Here is a 15,772-nt window from a genome sequence, read left to right on the forward strand (position 1 = left end):
GTCACCCCCCCCCCACACTCCTAGTTTGTGATTGTGCAGAAGTGTGTGTATCCTTATGTGCCTGTAGCAGTATTTTCGTTTAGTTTTGTTTAAACCGGAAGAGATAAAACAAAAAAATGCAAATAGATGTTAATTATTATCACAATGCAGGCCCTTTGTTCTTGCCAGTTCTCCACTTTGTGAGAGGGCCCTACCTACAGTCCTTTAATCTAATCTAACCCCTTTCAATTCTTTATTCTCGTCAGGTGACAGAGTGATTTTGCATATATTATTTAATATGATCTTTACAATAATTTATTTCACAGATTAATCAGGACTTGAAGCCATGGTCTTCCCTCTATTTGTTAATTATATTTTTATTGGGCATCTTCTACTTACCAGACACTTCTCTGGGTACTGGGGATTGGTCGCTAACCTGATTTTACATGAGTTTATAACCTCGACAGACGATGATCAAACAAGCAAAACGTAAACGCGGGGTGTGCGCACGCATGCGCAAGCACATGAAGGTGTAGGTGCGCGCATGCGTGTAAGCCTGCGCGTGCGCGCATGGTGTGTGCATACGTAAGGGCTAATAGAGGCACATGCTTTGAAGAACAACGGAGAACAACAGAGAGTCCGAGACCGTGGGTAAGTGGAGGCACCTTTGGACGGGTGGTTGAGGAAAGCTCCTCTGGGAGGGGACGTGGGAGCAGAAGAGAGGGAGCCGTGAGCAGGCTGCCCAGGGGGAAGGCGCGAGCCTCCATGCTCCAGACCTGGGGGACTCCACCAGCGGAGGGCTGTGTCCGCCTCCCCCTTCTTCCGCGCTCAGACTGCACCTCCCAGTGAAACATGTGGATGGGATATCACCTGCACTGGAAGGTCTACAGGGCAGAGACCCCGTCTGAACGACCCGGAGGCAGCCCAGCGAGAGAGCTTCGACAGGCGACAGGCTGCCGGGGGACCTGGGTTTGGGGCTGGTCTGACGCAGCCTGGCAGTGCGACCTCCGTCAGGACTCCTCCCTCCCCTCTTGGCCCTCATATTTCTCATTTGTGGGGGGAAGGGTCAGACTCACTGGTCTCCCCTGGTCCCTCTTTGGCTCTCAAATTTTTAAATTTGCTGAGGCTCGTAGAGGATTTTCTTTTACCAGGATAGGCCTTGGCACAGCCCTCAGCTTTGAGAAGTTTGATGACTGACTGCCTGCGGAGGAGGGTTTGATGGGCGTGATTCTGGACAAGTCCGGGCTTATCTTTCTCCCAGGACTTCACTGCCTCCAAAGGTCCGTTTTTTGGCTAAAATACTCCACCCCGTGGATAAAGCGGAGCATGGCATCTTTCTTTCTTTGATCCGGTTCTTCCCTCCCACTGGGCTGGGCCGGTGGCCCGCCTGCCTGTCTGATAGTCCCAGAAGCACTTGTGTCTAGGGCCCGGTGCTCCCCGCTCTCAGGCTTCCTCTGGTGGATTGGAACAGGCCTGAATTCAGGCCGTCCCAGGAGCCTTCTGCCCAGCACCAGGAAACTCCTACTAAACATACTAAACAGCACCGAGCAGAAAAAGACCAGTGCTGGTTGAAAAAGAGCCCCAAAGTTTACCAGTAATTAGTCCAAGCTGTAACTAATGACACGTCGTCAGGGAAGCGCCCAGTGTAGACCCCTGGCTGACTCACTGACCTTACACAATAGTTCTCCTTGGAAACATTTCTACCCTGGGGATTTGTTTCCCCCAGGTAGAATGAGCCTTAAAGTAGCCGTATAGTAGCAGATTACTGTTAACAGTAATCCTCAAAATCAGCCTGGCCTGTCACAGTTCTCACTAAATAGTCATTAAGTAAATTGGAAGCACTTAATTTGTGCTAGGCCTTATTTTAAAGTACTTTACAGGGGCACCTGGGTGGCTCGGTTGGTTAAGTGTCCAACTCTTGATTTCAGCTCAGGTCATGATCTCATGGTTTGTGAGTTTGAGCCCCACATCAGGCTCTATGTTGACAGTGCAGAGCCTGCTTGAGCTTCCCTCTCCCTCTCTCTCTGTTCCCTGCTTGTGCTCTTTCTCTCTCTAAATAAATAAGTAAACTTTAGAAAATTAAAAGAAAAAGTACTTTACAAATTTAACTCATTTAGTCTGAATGCTATGAAGTTGGTAATTTTAGTATCCCCGTTGAACAGATGGGTAAACTGAGGCACTGGGAGGTTAACTATAGGTGTAATTATCCCCATTTGACAAGGGGGGGAACTGAGAATCAGAGAATGAGTGATCCTCGAAAGTTTATTCAGCCATTAAAAGGCAGATTGGACAGAAACTCATCTGTCCAGCTTTCTAGACCCTGTGCCAGTCATTTACGAGAATGTATGGAATCACATATTATCTGTTCTTTATTTTTTTAATCTGGCTTCTGCCACTCAGCATAATTATTTTTTTGGACTTGGTCATGTTGTTGCATATATTAATACCTCTCATTTTTATTGCCAACTAGAGTTATATTGTATCAATATACACAGTGTGTTTATCCATTCCATATTGGTAGACATTTGGGTTTTTTTCATACATAAACCCTTAAATTTAGGTCTGTGATTTGAGTTAATTTTTTAATAAGTAATGGTGTGAAGTATAGATCAAATTTTTGGTGTTTTGTGTGTATGTGTATGCGTAAGGATATCCAATTGGTTTTGCACCACTTAAAAAGTCTGTCCTCCACTCAATTACCTTTGCACCTTGTCAAAAATTAGTTTTATGTATACCTATAAGTCTATTACTGGGCTCTGTTTTGTACCTTTGATCTGTTTATCTTTTTAAAATATCGATACCACATAGACTTGATAATTGTAGCTTGGAGTGTTTTGAAATCAGAGTAGTTACCTTCCAACCTCCTCTTTCAAGTTGTTTTGTCTTTTCTAAGTTCTTTTCATTTCCATGTGAACTTTAGAATGAGCTCATCAAGTTAAAAAAGCTCATCAGGATTTTGATTGTGTCAAATGTATAAATCAATTTGGGGAGAACTGACATCCTTACAATACTGAGTTTTCTGGAACATGAATGAGCAAGGCAGATCTCTCCATAGATTTAGGTCTTTAATAATCTTTCAGCAGTGTTTTGTAAATTTCAATATATTGTCAGATTTATTTGCAACTATTTCATGTTTTTGATGATTAAAATGATAAGCTTTTAAAATTTTGATTTCCATTTTTTGTTGATAGTATATAGAGATATACTTGGCTTTTGTATATTGGGCTTGTATCCTATAAATGTGCTAAACTCAATTTTGAGTTTCTGGAAGCTTTTTTTATGGACTCCACTGCATCTTCTGCGTAGTCATGTCATCTGTAAATAGAGATCATTTCATTTCTTTATTTGAAATTCTGATGCCTTCTGTTTCTTTTGCTTGCTTCATTGCACTGGCTGGAACCTTCAGTACCATGTTGATAGACGTGGTGAGAGTAGATATCCTTGTCTTGTCTCTGATCATCTGAGAAGAGAATTCAGTCTTTCAGTATTAAATATGACAGCAGCTATAGATTTTTTTCATTGATGCCCTTTATTAGGTTGAGGACGTTCATTTTTTTTTTTTTAGTTGTCTGAGAATTTTCATCAGAAATGGATATTGAATTTACTTTTGGGGATAGGTGTTGAAAATATTTTTTCTGCATCTATTGAGTTGACCATATGGTTTTTCTTATTTACTTTGTTGATTAGGTGAATTACCAAATTGATTTTCAAAGTTAAATCGACTTTGGATTTCTAAGGTAAACCCCATTTAGTCATGATATACTGTCCTTTTTATAAATTTTGGATTAAATGTACTAGAATTTTGTTTAAAATTCTTGCACCTTTGTTCATGAAGGATATTGGGCTGCACTGCTTTGTGAACATCCATATTGCACATCTGTATTTTCCTTCTGCCCAAAGGACTCCCTTTGCCATTTCTGTGGTATCAGTTTGTTAACAATTGTTTTAGCTTTTGCCTGTCTCTAAATGTTTTCATTTTGCTTTTGTTTTTGAAAGATATTTTCATTGGATAAAAGTTCTAGGCTGTCAGTTTTTTGTTTTTGTTTTTTTGTTTTTTTGTTTTTTTGTTTTAGTACCTCAGAGTTAGTCTGCTGTCATCTTGCTTGCATTGTGCCCTACAAGCAATTGCTGTCATCCTTGTCTTTGTTCCGTTGTACATAATTTTCTTTTTTACCTTGGGCTTTTCTTAAGATGGTCTTTTAATCCTTAGTGTTATGCCATTTGGTTCTGACTTGCCTTGATTTAGTGACTTGGTGATTTAGTTTTCTTCATGTTCCTGGTGTTTGCAGTTTGTTGAGCTCTTTGGAACTTTGAGTTTATATTTTTCATCTAATTTGTTACGTATTAAACCACTATTACTTCAAATATTTTTCTGCCTCCTCCCCTCTGAAGAACTCCACCCATACAAATAGGGTCACTTGGGTTGCCTCACAGCTCACTGATGCTCTTTCCATTTTCTAAACTTCTTTTTTCTGTGTTTCCTTTTGGATAGTTCTATTGCTGTGTCTTCAAGTTCACCAGTCTTTTCTTCTCCAAGATACAGGATTTGTTAATCCCAGCCAGTGTATTTTTCATCTCAGATATTAATAGCTTTCATTTCCTAAAAGTCTGGCTTCACTCTTTTTATGTCTTCCTTGAATTACTTTTTTGAATACATGGAATACAATTATAATACTTATCTTAATGTCCTTGTCTGCTAAGTCTTAACATCTGTGTCATATCTGGGTCAGTTTCAATTTTCATCATTATGGGTCTTATTTTTTGCTTCTTTGAAAAAGCCAAATATTTGACCTGATGCCAGACTTTGTGAATTTTATTTAATTGGGTGCTGTGATAAGTCTTCTTGAACTTTGTTCTGTGATGAAGTTAATTTGGGGGGGGGGGGGATCATTTAGTCTCCATTATAGTCTCAGTGTTAAGGTATTTTTTTGGCAGGACCAGAGCAACACTTGACCTGAGACTAATTATTCTCCACTGCCAAGGCAGGATTCTTCTGAGCAGTCTACCCAGTGTCTCACCATTACGAGGTTTTTCAGTTTGGCTAGTGGAAACTGGCCTTCTTAGGCCGTATGAGCACTAGGTACTGTTCCTCCTAGTCTAATCCTTTGGAAATGTTCTTTTGCCTAGTCTCATGTGTTCTCCTTCTACACATGCACTCATCAGTATTCTGCTCAGGACTTGAGAAGGGCCCTCAGGACTTGACCTTCATGGTTCTCTCTCTGTGCAGCTCTCTTCTCTGCTGCAGTGGCCTGTGAACTGTGGCCTTCTTGCCGACCTGGACCCTCAGCTCCTCCTCCTCAGTGCAGAGGCCCTGCTCTGGTTATCCTTCCCTGTGCCACCACCTAGAAGCTCTCTCTGCAGGCAGTATATTGGGGCAGTTGTAAGGCTTACATCATTGGTTTCCTTTCTCGGGGATCACACTCTTTCATCGCCTAATGTGTAGTGTCTCAAAAACTATTATTTCCGGTGTTTTTATGGATTGTTTGCTGTTGTTTCAGGTACAAGTGTAAACTGGTCTTTGTTACTCCATTTTGGCTGGAAGCAAAAGTCTTGGAAAATTGAAATTAAGCTATGGGCTGTACAAACAAAATAGACAAAAACTGTTTTTATGATGTGATGTTGATCATTCTCATAGTTTGCAGTTAGCTCATTTAGTTTTTATAATTTTTTTTAGTTTGTTTCTAAATAGGAGAGCTAAAGCTAAGATTATGTTAGGATGCAAATAAGAAAAACCCAGTGCAAGCTGGTTTAGCTTGTTTTACTGAAGTGGGGAGGGTTGTAGGGTTGGTATGATTCGTCTGCTTGACAGTGTCATCAGGATCTCTTCTGTTTCCATCTCTCTGTTCTACCTTCTCATGTCTTCAACCATATTCTTATGGGCTGTGCCTGGTTGTTAAGAGATGACTGCCAACAACTCCTGGGCTCCATGTTTTCTCTTCCACTTCCAGGAGGACAGTGTGAGTTCTTTCCCCCCAGAAACCACCAGGAACCATCTTCTCCAATTTCTGAAGTTAAAATTAGGTCATGTCCCCACTTCTGAAAATCAGAGTCCAGGGGATGCACTTAAACTGAATCACTGAGGCTCTGGTGGGATCAGCTTCCCCCAAAGCCCTGGACTGCCAGGAAGGCGTCATTGTCCAAAGTCAGAGAGGAATGGGGGGAAGCAATCACAGTGTCCACCTGGGTGAGTGCGTCAGGCTGTTTGTAAGCTCTTTGGGACAAGTAATACAACATAGTAGTCTCTTTAATCCTAATAAATGAACAGTTAAATTCACTATGATAGTATATTTCGGACTCTGACTTTAGAAATGTTGGCTGTATCTGGATATGTGAATTGGGATTTGGGTTGAATAAAGTAAACTCATGGATTTATGAAGATACATTTGTAGAATTAGTTAACATTCATATGCTTCCTCTTGTGTCTTAGTACCAGTGTTCCTTGTATTTTTTGTCTTTGCACAATAATGTGTTGTAGGCACAGGTTAGAAAACATGACTAAGAGTAAAGATAATTGAAAGCTCTGCAGTAGCCCAGACTGCTGTGGCAGCTGAGTGATAATCTGAGTGCCTGAGTCAGGAGCTGGCCTGTCTGACCCCACTAAGGGCCATGTGTACTCCTATTTAATTGGAGGCTCTCAAGCAGTTTTATTTTAAGTGGCAAGATATTTAAGTTATTATTTTGGGTACTTATAAAAAAAAAAAAGGAATCTTTGTGCCGTTGATGTCATAACACTTGAACACTTGGAACACTGTCACAACCCGCCCCGGGCCCCCCCCCCCCCCCCCCCCCCCCCCCCCCGCCAGCTGACAAGTGCTAGAATAGATCATCTTTAGGGCTCACCATTTGCCAAACACTGTTCTGAGTGCGTCACATACAACAACAAATATATATCCTCAGATACCTCATGAAGTAGTCCCTGTGATTATCCATAGTTCACAGATAAAGAAACTGAGGCACAAAGAGATGAAATTCCCTTGCCCAATGCTACACAGTAGTAAGCGATGAAGCTAGAATCTGAACAGCTGGGATTGATGCTCTGGACGGTGTGTAATTAACCACTACACTCTGTTAAGGGCTTGGGGCAAATTTTTATATAAGTAATGGCTTTTTGCTTCACAGGTATCAGTAAACCGACATAAATACGGGATTTTGAGCAGAGGTCCCTGTATTTCATACTGAGCTCTGAAGTCAGGAAATGTGATTGCTAGTGCTGTCAGTTTTTCTAAGGTCTAAGTCCAGAAGGCCAGATCAGTGGTTCTCAACCAAAGGCAATGTGACAACCCAGGAGCTGTTTGGCAGTGCCTGAATACCTTTTCAGTTGTCTCAAGTCATGGGGAGGGGATTGGCGTGTACTGGCACCTAGTGGACAGAAGCCAGTGATACATGAAACTTTCTACAATGCTCAAGACAGGTCCCCACAACAAGGAATTGTCTGTTCCCAAAATTTCACTAGGGCTAAGGTTGAGAAAACCCGGGCTAGACCAAAAGATTCCTGCTGATGTGCTGATCGAGACTCCCTCCATCTGGACATTACCCAGCATTGTGGTCTTTGTGACTTAAATAGCAATGGTCTTCATCTTGCTCACAGAATCTGAAGAGTATGTGAAGAACCTGAAGAATTGGTTCCTTGTTTGGTATGTGAGCACTGGCTTTGCGTCTCTCTCTAGCCTCATGGCTTGTTGTACAGCTTGTTGCTCTTTATAGCTCTGTCTCCTTGCCTCACAGGCTGCAGGATAAGTTTAGACCGGGAAAGACACCCTGTCCTTAAGTGTTCCAAGACAAGCCCCCCCAGCCTGCCTGGTTCTTTTACCTTTCCTGTGGCCCTTTGATTAGTCCTTCTGCCTGTCCTGTTTGCTGGGTCCTTTGCTGGTAGCCACCCATTCTCTTAAACTCCCCTGATTATCCCCATTCAGGACACAACCAGCCTGCTAGAGCAAGATGCTGAGTGTGTGTGAGATGTTGTCCTGTGGAGAGTTCTCAAGTGCTGAGGAGGGTGTGGACACATGACCAAAGAGGAACATGGGGCAGAGCCTTCTGCTGTTGTTGCGGTGGCACCCTGGGACTTGTGGGCTCTCAAGAGCAGGAATGACATCCTCTAGATCATCATCTCAGCAGTGTTCTGGGAACAGGCCACTGTACCTTGCAGTGTATGGTCTGGACTTGTAGCATCCAAAAACATTCCTCTGCCACTCCTTTCGAACGCAAAGGGACTGCTAATCCTACCTCTGACTCATGACTAAAACCAGCTTCCAAAGCGGTGAGGTTCTAAAACTTGAAGGAGGGGCCTCTTGGCCACAAATACCTCTTCCATCTGTTTGCTGCTCCAACAAATTCCTGCCCATTCAGTGAGCATTATCACTCAATCCCATTTTATAGGTGATCGTTCTTACACTCAAAGAAGTTAAGTGACTTTCCTGTGGTGACACAACTAATAAGCTGGATGGTCCACATCTATGTATTTCAAACTCCCTACTCTGTGGTAGGTTGTTCTAAGAAATTCCATGGCCTTATTAAGTACTGGGAAGGACCAGTCAAATTATTTAAGGGTCTAAATGACAAGAGTATGTCCCAGTAAAAAACTCAAATGGAGCTTCTAGACATGAAAAATAAAATGTCTGAAATAAAAAGTATACTGGATGGGATTAAAAGCAGATTAGTCATTGAAAAAGACAATAAAAAATCAGGAATTAGAATAAGGGGAGGGATGAGTAGGCAGAGCAGAGGATCTTTAGGGCCGTGAAAATACTCTGTATGCTGTTATAATGATGGATACGTGTTATCGTACACTTGTCCAAACCCACAGACTGGGCCACACCAAGAGTGAACCCTAATATAAACTGTGGACTTGAGGTGACTGGGGGTGTCAGTGTAGCTTTGTTACTTATAACATATGTACCACTCTAGTGGAGAGTGTTGATAACTGGAGAAGTTATGCATGTGCAGGGGGAAGGGGGGGATGTGGAAGTTATCTGTACCTTCCTTTCAATTTTGCTGCGGAGCTCAAACTGTTCTAAAAAATAAGGACTTTTAAAAAATACAGTGCTAGAAAACCTCTTTGATCTTGGCCACAGCAACTTCTTACTCAACACCTCTCCAGAGGCAAGGGAAACAAAAGCGAAAATGAACTACTCGGACCTCATCAAGATAAAAAGCTTCTGCATGGCGAAGGAAACAATTAACAAAACTAAAAGGCAGCCAACAGAATGGGAGAAGATATTTGCAAATGACATATCAGATAAAGGGTTAGTATCCAAAATCTATAAAGAACTTATCAAACTCAACACCCAAAAAACAAATAATCCAGTGAAGAAATGGGCAAAAGACATGAATAGACACTTCTCCAAAGAAGACATCCAGATGGCTAAGAGACACATGCAAACATGCTCAACATCACTCATCATCAGGGAAATACAAATCAAAACCACAATGAGATACCACCTCACACCTGTCAGAATGACAAAAATTAACAACTCAGGCAACAACAGATGTTGACAAGGATGCAGAGAAAGAGGATCTCTTTTTCACTGCTGGTGGGAAAGCAAACTGGTGTGGCCACTGTGGAACACACTGTGAAGGTTCCTCAGAAAATTAAAAATAGAACTACCCTACGACCCAGCAATTACACTACTATTTATCCGAAGGGTACACAAGTGCTGGTCCACAGGGACACATGCACCCCAATGTTTATAGCAGCACTATCAACAATAGCCAAAGTATGGAAAGAGCCCAAATGTCCATCGATGGATGAATGGATAAAGCAAATGTGGTGTATATATATATACACACACACACACACACACACACATATACATAAAATGGAATATTATTCGGCAATCAAAATGAATGAAATCTTGCCATTTGCAACTATGTGGATGGAACTGGAGGGTATTATGCTGAGTGAAATTAGTCAGAGAAAGACAAAAATCATACGACTTCACTCGCGCGGACTTTAAGAGACAAAACAGATGAACATAAGGGAAGGGAAACATAACATAAAAACAGGGAGGGGGACAAAACAGAAGAGACTCCTAAATATGGAGAACAATCTGAGGGTTACAGGAGGGGTTGTGGGAGGGGAATGGGTTAAATGGGTGAGGGGCTTAAGGAATCTACTCCTGAAATCATTGTTGCACTATATGCTAACTAATTTGGATGTAAATTTTAAAAAATAAAAAAAGTTTAAAAAATGCAAAAAAAAATACAGTGCTAGAAAAAATTGGGTATTTATAAGGGAAAACTGACCTCAAACCTCACTTCATACTATACACAAAAATTAAATAGACTTAAACATAAGAGCTAAAATATAATAGTTTTAGTTATGTGGGGGAAATATTTGTGTCTTTGGGTTGGGCAAAGATACTATTAAGAAAATAAGAGCCACAGACTGGGAGAACATTTTTATAAACCCTATATCTGATAAATAACTTGCATTCAGAATATATAAATAACGCTGACAACTCAATAATAAAACAACTCCACAATAACAACCCAGTTGACAATTGAGCACAAGATTTGAATTGGCACTTCACCAAAGACAGGTGAATGGCAAATAAGCGCATGAGAAGGTTCTTAACATCAGTAGTTGTTAGAAAAGCGTTTATCAAGATCAGAGTAAGAGATCACTACACCACCTGCTAGAATGTCTAAAATTAGAAAGACTGATCACACTAAGTGTTCGAGAGCAAATGGAACAGCTGGAATTCTATATTCCTGATATGCATGCAAAATCGTAAGTGCACTTAGGAAAACCTTTATGTGGTTCCTTTTAAAAAATGTACACTTACCATAGAACACAACAGTCTCCTAGATATTTATCCAAGACAGGTGAAAACTTACGTCCACACAGAGACCTGTATACAAATGTTTACAGCAACTTTATGCATAATAGTCAAAAACTAGAAACCAAAATTACGAATGAATGAAAATTTGTGGTGTTATTCACGTGATGTATACTATGTTTCATCAGTAAAAAGTAACAAACTACTGATGGATGCAATAACATGAATACATTTCAAAAGCATTATGCTTAGCAAAAGAAGCCAGATACAAGACTACTTACTGTATGATTCTATTTAAATGAAATGCTAGAAAAGTCAAAACCGTAGCTGTTAGTTTTCTAAGAATTTTATGAGATGATTATTAAACACTGCCAATATTAAAATAATATAAACTTACAATTAAATTACATTAAACACAAAGTTGGTAAATACTCATAACTCGTAAACTTTCTGGGGCTCCTGAGTGACTCAATTGGTTAAGCGTCCAACTCTTGATGTTGGCTCAGGTCACAATCTCACGGTTGTGGGACCAAGGCCCACATCGGGCTGTGTGCTGACAACCCAGGGCCTGCTTAGGATTCTTTCTCCCCGTCTTTCTGCCCCTCCCCTGCTTGCATTCACTGTCTCTCTCAAAATAAATAAAAAAAAATGTATTAAAATTCATAAAGTTTCTAATTATTTTACTACAGTTTATTAACATATATGTTCTTGAGATTAGATCTGTTGTATTTGTATGGTGGGAATGCTATGGGAATTCTGTGTAATGTTGCTGTATTGCACACCTCTTTCCAGCTCTGCATTCAGTGACTGTCATGCTGAGAGCAGGAAATTGACCGTGGTGGGAGTAATTACACCATGGAAATTGACAAATGAAAAATCAGGGTTTTGTTTGATTCTTCGTTTTTCAAGGGAGCGGTTTTAAAACATTTTCCAACACACCACTGAAGGTACAGACAGGAGACCCTTTCTCCTGGAAAGGAAAGAATGTACAGGTTGGAAGAAGAGGCCTTTCTGGGGGAGTTTGAATTTGAACTATCCCTTGAAGAATGGCGAGATCGTAGACCAGCTGAGAAGGAAGGAAAGGGCATGTTAGGCAAGGGAGACAAAACGAAAGGCAAGAGACAGCCTAGTTTGGCTGGAGTGGAGGCTGTGTGCAGACTTAATGAGCAGTAATGCTTAAACACACAACGGACCCACACTGAGGAAGGTTCAGAATGGCAGATACAGTGGACATCTGCTGTTTTTCTTTTCCTTTCCTCTTTTCTTCCCTTTTCGTAACAGCCACATTGGAGCCAGCCATGTGGCTCTGGTGGATTCTACCCATCACAGAGGATACCATGCTTTTGTCCTGAGCAGTAGATCCCAGGGAGGGATGCCCAGCCTAGGACGGTCCAAGCAGAGTCCTCCCTTTGATGTCTTTTAATGGACATGGTATGTCAGTGGGTATTTTACTCTTGTCTAATTACTAAGCTTGAAGAATGACTGTCCAGAACTGATGCTGCTTACTTCAGGAGGTGATAATGGGATCAACACATAACAGAAGCAGAGATAGAAGGAAGAGAGAGAAGTTTTGAAAGTTGCTTTTAGATCAGCTCCTCCTGTCCTTGAGGTTGGATATGTGAACCAATAAATTCTCCTCTTTTTGCCTAACATGGATGAAAATTTGTTTTTTGTCCCTTGCAAGCAGACATTAGTGAACAGTACGCCGTGATCAGGATTTTATTATCATGTGTTCTTTTTTTTTTTTTTTTTTAGTTTATTTATTTATTTGAGAGAGACAGGGACAGCACAAGTTGGGAAGGTGAAGAGAAAGAGGGAGAGAGAGAGATTTCAAGCAGGCTCCTCACTGTCAGTGCAGAGCCCGACGTGGGGCTTGATCTCACCAACCATGAGATCATGGCCAGAGCCAAAACCAAGAGTCAGACGCTTAACCTACTGAGCCACCCAGGTGTCCCTATCGTGTATTCTTTATTCCTGAAGACCTGAATCTATGTGTATAAGAGCAAAAAGGAAGGGCCCAAACCTTTCACAGACAGGTGTCCTACTGCTGGGAGAGTCTTAATTCCCACCTTTTATGCAGTCTTAGAGGGCATTCTTGCAAATGAGGTGATCTCTCCAGCTTGGAACAGGAGGGACCTTTGAGGTCATCTAGGGCAGAGGTTTGTTTTGGTTTGCAGACTGTGTCTTTTCAGCTGTTGGCTTCCACAGTGCCTCATGGATTGTTAAGGACCCTATAGAAAAGTTCTAGGCTCCCTGCTCCAATGAGAGAAGCTTTGCTTTTTTTTTTTTTTTTTAAGTTTATTTACTTTGTGGTGAGGAGGGGCAGAGACAGAGGGAGGGAAAGAATCTGCACTGTCGGCGCAGAGCCCACCACGGGGCTCCATCTCCTGAACCGTGAGATCATGACCTGAGCCGAAATCAAGAGTTGGACACTTAGCCAATTGAACCACCCAGGTGCCCAGCAGCTTTGCTTTTTTCTATTGGGTTCATCTTTAGACTTTATTTGACAAAAGGCTTCCACAGCTTAAAAGACAGGAAAACAAAGCAAAGGGATCGAATCCAGTTCTCTAATGCCCTTATGGGAAAAGTGAGGGTGATGGCCTATCCGAGACATACAGCCATCCAAGTGGCAGGCCCCAGCATTGGGGCCCACAGGCTCTGGCTCCTAGGGGGACACTGTCCTGCCTGACTTGCTGCGTCTCTTAGACTTTGTTTCCACATTACCCCACGTGAATTCTTCTAGAGCCCTTCTAGACCCTTCTAGACCCTGAGGTCAGTGTGCAAAACACCAAGGTTCACATCTGCCCCCTATTTCTAAGAAATGTGTGATTGCCTAGGAATACAAAGTCTGTGAGGGAAGACGGGGTTAGAATGCATTCCCATTGAATGCAGTGCACTGCTTTACAGCATCTTCCATTTCTGAGCACTTCACAACAAAAATGATAAATCACAAATTAGAATCATACCTTGTACAGAAACCACATATGCAGTCTAAAATAGACCAAGACCTTGAAGGTAGGTGGTCGGTCCTCTGGTCACCTTCTGCACACAGCTGGAACCCTCCCTGCCCTCTCTCATCAGTAGTCCCTTCACTCCTTCTCTAGCACCTTCAGGAGCAGGAAGTGCAGTACATCAGAAACAGCCGTTTCATTGGCAGACAACTCAGGTTATAAGTGCTTTATAAGCAGATAAAGGTTAAATGAATTTAGTGAGGTTAAATCAGTTGAGATTGAGCCTGAATCCGCTTCTAAATAATGTTTCCCCTTTTCCCTGATTTGACTGGAAACCATATGCAGCCAGTCCTGACCCCACCAAAGCCTGACAAAAGGTTATCCCGTACTTTGACGTTTTGATACACCTAAAGTAGCAATTTCATTCCCTTCATTTCCTAGAAGGAACAGAACGAGGTTTCCAAATCCTTTGCTACTCAGAGTGTGTTTGGTGGACTAGCAGGTCAAAGCCTGGGAACTTGTTTAAAATGCAGACTCAACCCACCCCAGGCCCAGTGAATCAGAATCCGTATTTTAACAAAACCCCTAAGTGATTCCTCAGCCCATTAAAGTTTGAGGAACGCTCTTGCAAATTGCAGCCACTGGCTATAAGGAAGAATGGGGAGAGGTTCTGGCTACCCTCTGTGACACAGAGGTTGACCTGCGTTTTGAGTGTTAGTGACAGATCCTGACCGTCTCCAGCACTCCCTCTCAGGGACCAGTGTGGGAGTGTTTATCAGTTTCCAGAGTTTCACTTTCTAAAATAAAAGTGTTGGTTAACTTCACTTGCCCTAGCTGGACATGAAGACATGCCTGAAACCTGGTGTGTAGGGCCCTGCCTTGATGGTTGGAGCAACTGGCAGTACTTATGGAGGCCTGTCTTGCTAATGGCAAGTCAGCTGGAAGCATTTTGGTTTAGGATGGATAGCACGTTGTTTCTACCATGCTGTAGCCTGACATGTCATGTACACTGAAACTGTTTTCTTACGAACTCAAACCGCAGAATCCTCCAAGGAGTGAGCAGAGAAGAATGCTGGAAGGAGAATCCATGCAAAGTGTGTGTGTGTGTGTGTGTGGGGGGGGGGGGGTGACTACTGAACAAGAATTCTTAGAAACTGTTCCCCCGTGTTTCACCTCACTTGGGATTCTCACCCTGGGGTCCTTCAGTTCCATTTAAAATTCAGGCTCAAGGGTAGACAAAAGTGTTTCTCCTGGTTCTTCATAACAGCTGAGACAATCTGACATTTTCAAAAAGAATTTAACTAAACACTAAGGGAGAACAAAAAGGAAATAATAGCAGACAATACAAATAGTGAGTTTCCAGAGCACTAGTTTCTGATCCTAAAATAACCACATGCCGGTCTTAAGGATGGTGTAATAATTTGCATTATTGTTAAGCAAATATTCATTTCTTACCCTTCCCACTGTGTGTGCAATATACATCCTTGTCACATTGGTGTTGACTTTCACCATGTGACTTTCTTTGACCACTGGAATGTTAATAGACACAACATGAACAGAGGCCTTAAATGTGCTTGCCTGGCTTGCTTTTGCATCCAGTGATCTGCCGTGACAAGGACATGCCTTGGGTAGCACTGAGTCTTCAGCCTGGATCTAAGCATGACACATGGAATGGGCCCGAACCCAACCTGAAGCCAGGAGCCCTGCTTGACCCACAGCCTGAAGCAAAGCCTCCCATGTAGCCCACTCTAGATCAGCTGAATAGCAGAAAAACTGTAGACCATGAACATAAATGCTAGTGTGATGCACTGAGTGCCGAGCTGACTTGTTTTTCAGCATCATTGTGACAATAGCTGACTGATATGGATGATGCAATGTCACAGGCCCTGTCCGGAATCCCTTCCGTGGAGCAAGTCCTGCCCATCTCACTGGCCGCTACCCACAAGCTATAGCAGAACCTCTTGACCTTGTTCCTGTTACCCAGACAGCAGGGTGAAACACAGGACCTGCCTCCAGCCCCCTTTGGAGGGTGACATTTACCATCCTACTCAGGCAGAACCTCTC

General features: G+C 42.2%; 1 long non-coding RNA gene across 1 annotated transcript in view; it reads left to right on the top strand.

Annotated features, from left to right (window-relative positions):
- Positions 1-15,772, top strand: part of LOC121027754 (uncharacterized) — a 60,591-nt gene continuing 44,819 nt past the window's right edge. The window contains exon 1 of the long non-coding RNA XR_005788907.1: positions 1-630. This is a non-coding gene — a long non-coding RNA (uncharacterized LOC121027754). The remainder of the gene's footprint in view (positions 631-15,772) is intronic.

Source organism: Herpailurus yagouaroundi, unplaced genomic scaffold (assembly GCF_014898765.1).
Source record: "Herpailurus yagouaroundi ecotype Mexico unplaced genomic scaffold, PumYag 77, whole genome shotgun sequence".
NCBI lineage: Eukaryota > Metazoa > Chordata > Mammalia > Carnivora > Felidae > Herpailurus > Herpailurus yagouaroundi.